The sequence below is a fragment of the Gymnoscopelus microlampas genome (assembly GCF_963454915.1).
Source record: "Gymnoscopelus microlampas genome assembly, chromosome: 10".
Lineage (NCBI taxonomy): Eukaryota > Metazoa > Chordata > Actinopteri > Myctophiformes > Myctophidae > Gymnoscopelus > Gymnoscopelus microlampas.
The window spans coordinates 32,749,575-32,755,911 of NC_139947.1; the positions used below are offsets into that span (position 1 = coordinate 32,749,575).

General features: G+C 42.0%; 1 protein-coding gene across 1 annotated transcript in view; it reads right to left on the reverse strand.

The window, feature by feature from the left end:
- ctnnbip1 (catenin, beta interacting protein 1) overlaps positions 1-6,337 on the reverse strand; it is a 33,107-nt gene that overhangs the window by 26,556 nt on the left and 214 nt on the right. The window lies entirely within an intron of this gene.

Below are 6,337 nucleotides of genomic sequence, written 5' to 3' on the forward strand. Positions count from 1 at the left end.
ATCAGCGATGACTCATGTGCGCATGCGCGAGTGCGTGCGCGTGCGTGACGTAGTGCTCCACTAGCTAAAAAATCCACAGTACACCCCTGTTTAGAGCATAAGAAACAGATCCAACTGATTTTTGATCATTTGATTAACCTAGTAAGATTAAGTCGGTTATTGGTTCTAAATATCGGTATCATTATAATTTTGGTTAATTGCCCAGCCCTACTAGACAGCCTGGTTAAATCTCAATGAAAACACACACACACACACACACACACAGGCCATCTCTAATCTGTACACAGCAAAATAGGATGCATTTTATGACCACTTCTTACATGGTTTATTGAGTGGCGTGGGTGAGTGATGTGTTTTTTGTTGCCATTGTTCAATGGACAACGGCAAGGAAATAAGGAAATAAAATATAACCACTGCTTATGAACACTTCACGATATGGTGTGAAAATTAAAATGGTACGGCAGGTCTAAAATTCTAAGAGCCAAGTGATGTTATTACCTCAGTATCTAGACTAGTGTGCAACTGTGTGCATATACTGTACATTTTTCTACAGTTACAGCAAATGAAATTGGGTCCATTTCCAATGGGAGTGATTTGCAGAGACTGCTATGCTGGAGGCGTGTGCAACAATTCTGAAAGACGCTACACTAGCAATTCCCAACCTGTGGACCCTGAGGATATTACAAGTGGGCCCCCAAATAATTGGTAAAACACTAAAATTGTTATGATAGAGTTGGTTAACAGTGGCTGATGGATTCATGAACTAATTACATTACAGAGGTGGCGTCTGCAAGGTAAATGCCTGCATATGACAACTCCATTGTGCAAGTAAACAGAATAACATTTGATATACAGTATATTGTGGGTTAATAAATAGGCCTACATATTAAATAGGTTATTTCAATCAGCGATGACTCATGTGCGCATGCGCGAGTGCGTGCGCGTGCGTGACGTAGTGCTCCACTAGCTAAAAAATCCACAGTACACCCCTGTTTAGAGCATAAGAAACAGATCCAACTGATTTTTGATCATTTGATTAACCTAGTAAGATTAAGTCGGTTATTGGTTCTAAATATCGGTATCATCATAATTTTGGTTAATTGCCCAGCCCTACTAGACAGCCTGGTTAAATCTCAATGAAAACACACACACACACACACACACACAGGCCATCTCTAATCTGTACACAGCAAAATAGGATGCATTTTATGACCACTTCTTACATGGTTTATTGAGTGGCGTGGGTGAGTGATGTGTTTTTTGTTGCCATTGTTCAATGGACAACGGCAAGGAAATAAGGAAATAAAATATAACCACTGCTTATGAACACTTCACGATATGGTGTGAAAATTAAAATGGTACGGCAGGTCTAAAATTCTAAGAGCCAAGTGATGTTATTACCTCAGTATCTAGACTAGTGTGCAACTGTGTGCATATACTGTACATTTTTCTACAGTTACAGCAAATGAAATTGGGTCCATTTCCAATGGGAGTGATTTGCAGAGACTGCTATGCTGGAGGCGTGTGCAACAATTCTGAAAGACGCTACACTAGCAATTCCCAACCTGTGGACCCTGAGGATATTACAAGTGGGCCCCCAAATAATTGGTAAAACACTAAAATTGTTATGATAATATAACATTAATATTTAAAAGAATTATGTATAAGAAAAATGTATGGTATTTTTTCTATAAAACCTTGACAAAGAGTTTATTGTCGTAACGACAAATAGGAAGTTTAGGAACTTAAGAGCATACTATGTCAGTTTGATTAAGCCAAGCTGGAACATAATCGATTGGTTATCATTAAGATAAATATGATCTGAAAATGCAGTGGTAAGTGGTTAAATGGGAGGGCCACTGCCACTTTCGAGATTTTTAAGTGGACCCTGATCCACAAAGGGTTGGGAACCGCTGAGCTACACATAGCCTCGTCCGAGCCTTAAAATGAGGGCCAGAATAAGAGGAAGATTACTTGAGAGCATTTCAACAGTGTGTGTGTGTGTTGTGTACTCCTCTTACACTCGGCCCTAGGCCATGGAGTGCAATAAAGGTCTAACTGCCGCACAAGATTATAGTTTGCAATGTGATAGGCTTTCGTGTAGGATCCAGAAGGATCAGGAGGACCACTACAGAGTACTTGTACTTGACTGATGGCACACACACAGTCCAGTTCACCTGTTGACCCCATTATTAACTCTGAACACCAGGGAGTAACTGATGACTTCCAGTTGCCTTGCTGACAGTGTCCCTCCAGCACACATTGGAAACAGGAGATTACAGATACTGTATGGCACTAAAGCCTGACACAAATGTCACGAAAGGCCTGATCTTCATGATACGATACCCTGAGTAAGGTAGAAGTAGGTTGCCCTGAGAAGAAGTTGAGAGGTACAAATTACTTTTGCATTCAGTCATGAAGTGGTCCGCTGACCCAGGCCAATGTGCGAGGAACTTAAGTAGGCTAACTACTGCATTTGACTTACAAACAGACACCGACTGGAGCTTACTCAGCTTAGCCTTACACAAATGCCACGAAAGGCCTGATCTTCATGGTACCCCGAGTACGGTATAAGTAGGTTACACTGAGAAGAAGTTGAGAGGTACAAATTACTTGCATTCTGTAGTGAAGTGGTCCGATGACCCAGGCCAATGTGTGAGAAACTGAAGTAGGCTGCCTTCTGCGTTTGCCAGCTCACTTGCCAACAACTAGGCATGTTTCTACGGAGCAGCTGTTTCAGAGCAGGTTCACACGAGCACAGCAGCACACATGCATACACACAAGTGTGCAAGACATGAAAAGTGCCCAAGTCACAAACACATACAGTATGCTCAGTAGGGGGCACTCTTCAACTGAAAATCATTGGCTAATCCACTCCAGTAATGAAACCTAGGTAACATGTTTGCTAAAGTAGAGTACAGACTAATATTCATCAACAAGAATGAATGATTTCAAGAAAAACTTTTTTGCCATCTACAGAGCCAGTACAACTCACATGCTGAATCAGCAATAGGCAGACATGCAGACGCTGCAGGCCAAAAAGGCTCTGGCTTGGTCCTACTGGATGTCTGCCTGCTGTCTTTGTGCTACGCTTTTCCTCACATTTACAGTGGCCACAACAATGGCCACAGTATTTGGGGACAATGGTGATGAGCTGGATTGTGAAAATATGATTGATAAGTAGGTCATGTCTTGTTGTCACCACTTGAGGCATGAATTCAAAGTATCCTGCTTGACCATATAAGCTCAGTTCATTGTTTGATTCCTGGGTGGATTTAAATCTTCTTCTGTTCGGACAATTTCAGCTGGACATGCGTCCTTACTAGTGTATTTAGTGGAAAGATATAATACGCTCATCGACAGTGGGTTATTCTGGGTTAAGTGAAGGCATCATTTAACATGTAGAACCCACCAAGCCCAAATTCAGACTTATTACCTCAACTAGACAATGATTCGAGGATCTTCATCAGGTCCTCCTCGCTAGAGTATATCACACAACTGACAACATAGTTCACATTTTGATACCTTGTGCCAATGCAGAGGAACAGCTTTAATTGCTGTGCCATTTTTATAATGCTACCAACCAAGTAAATTCATACACAACATACAGAGAGTTCAAACATTACAATGACTAAGCTATCAAACCACCACCACCACTAGCCTAGAGCTAAGCTAAATAATTTACCAACATTGCTGCAGGCATACCATCTTCAGTGATAGCTTACAGTACTTAACTGGCCAGCCGCCAGCTTTACTGACTTCAACATAAAACTGGAATATTTCTATTTTCTACATTTTCAAAATCTGATTTTACAGTTAGACATAAGACAATAGACTTGACTAATTTGACCACTTAACCCTATACTGTAGTTGACACGGTTCCCAAAGGCTCTATACAAGGCCCCTCCTGTTTTCGCTCTATACTAAATATCTTCGCCAAAAATAGCTGATCTAAAAACTTGTAGATCTGCTATTATGTTAGCCTCAGAATAGGAATGGTAGGTTAATGTGGTTAAAGAAGCTGGATTATGCTAGTTTTTGCATTACATTTGATTGCAAACAACCCATACACCAGCCTACACAACTGAACTGAACATATTAGAATATGGTCTATGATCTCTCAGTATGTCTCTGCTTGCATCACATGGGCTCTCTGAGGAACTGAAACAGAAGCTGCTGCTTTAAGCTGGTCCCATGGGGAGAAGACTGCAACATTTCAAAAGAACCACCGTCAAGGTAGGTAGGGCACACAATTCTGTGTTGTGAAGTTAACTGCTACAGCCAATTATAGTTAGTATACACTGTTGGAACAAGAATACATTTGTATATTTCTCATTAGTGCAAAAGTGGCAAGAAAATGTATGTTAGAAGGTCCAATAAGTGTGGTATCTGGGATATTCAGTCTCTGGATGCAGCTCCTAAGCCATTCTGCTGAATTGCCTGCATACATCGTATGCAGGCAATTCAGCAGAATAAAATTATCTAGCTCAACAAATAGATAGGTCACCACTCACCAATATTGGTGTGATGTGAGCACTGCTGCCAGCGAGTGGGTGAAGAAAAGGATGTAAATTGTTTCATTATATATTATTGGCAGAATGTACTTTGTTTACATTGTGCTAAAAGTGTGATTTTTAAACCTTTTTCGGCATACAATGACACTAATCACTACTTTCGGTTGAGTCTTTCACAGAGCACAGCAGCAACGGCTAATAATGACAGACTATATTTTGACATACATCATGATCAGACTGTAACCCAAGGTTCTACGGAAGAAGTTCAACATCACTCTACTCCAGAATAGTCTACTGTGTGCAGCACAATGTTGGACAGGGCTGACAAGTGGATGTGCCAACCATGGTATGAGGTTGGGAGATGAACTAGGCTAGCCCTCCCCTCTCTGAGGCTGCTGCTGGCTGGCAGCTGATTTAGCTCCCTTGGGGCTTGAACAGCCACTGAAGAAGAGCACCTGCCACAAGCATGAGGAGACAAGGAAGAGAGAGAGAGAGAGAGAGGGAGGGATGGTCGGTCCTGTCCTTATCTCATTCCAAAATCCAGTCAGCTGGGGGAATGTGCAAACTAAGACAGCCTTGACGTACTGAGAGACATAACCAAGTTTGCTAGATGCCAGGAAAATCCGGATCTTTTGCCCACGGCCAACCCTCACACTCCACTCCACTCCCTCTCTCACACACACACACACACACACACACACACACACACACACACACACACACACACACACCACCACCACTCGTCAATGCCCTCTTGCAGCAGGCAGTGTGCCAGCTTCACAGCTGAACATGTTGTCAGCTAGCTGACAGTTGGAGAAGGCAGACGTGCAGCAGCACAATTATATTCATGGGTGAAGTGGGAGACAAAAATAGAAAATGCAACGGCACATTGATATTGATGGTGGTAGCCGTGTGAACAGCAGAGGAGGCCAACCACTTTAAATCAATGAATATTTAGTGACTGCAGAATTCAAGTAAAAGTTGAACAAACGGGGTTTTCCCCCCCCCCCCAAATGTGAGACACAGCCAGAGAGGCTGTTTTTACTTTCCCAAAATCAGGGGGAGACTTAACGTGTCCCTTCCATTTAGCTGACTGGTAAATATTTATCCAGTGGAATATCTGGTTTCAAACGCAATAGTACGTTACATGCTGAGGCTGGATATAAAAAAAAGACAGTGTGGCAATAATCTCTATCCTATCCTTATTGTTTAACCCAAGTCGGAAAAAAAACTGTTTGTTGAAACTGTATGAACAGGAGACTCTTGGTTGTTGCCTTTGGTCGTTTGGGAATTCTAGAGGGGTTTCTAGCTTTTATCATGGATGTATTTTATAGAGTCTGACTTAAATTAAAGCCAGACTCGATAAAATACATCTATGTTAGTCTTGATCCAAGGCTAAGGGGGTTCCAACCATATGGAATCATCTGACCAACCATGCTACAGGAGCAGAGCACAAACTGATGCATTGTAGCACAAACTGTTACACTGTAGCACAAACAGTTACATTGTAGCACATCGACGCCTTTTCAAATATCCCAACCGTAAAGCCAACAGGCAAATGGCCGTTTTGTAAATAAGTCGGGGGTTTGCACCTACACTAAATGTACACAAACGTTGAAATAAAATCACAAACGAAACCGCGATATATCCTCTTGCTGCAAAGCAAGCAAATGCTACATACAGCTAAGCTAGCTCGCTAGCAGGCTGGAGACAAAAGCCTGAATGAAGTTCCTACGGTGCCAATGAATCCCATCCAGGTACCGCTTGGTCGAGCAGAAGAAGTGTGTAAACCGTTGAGGAATACTTAGCACATGTTACGGTTT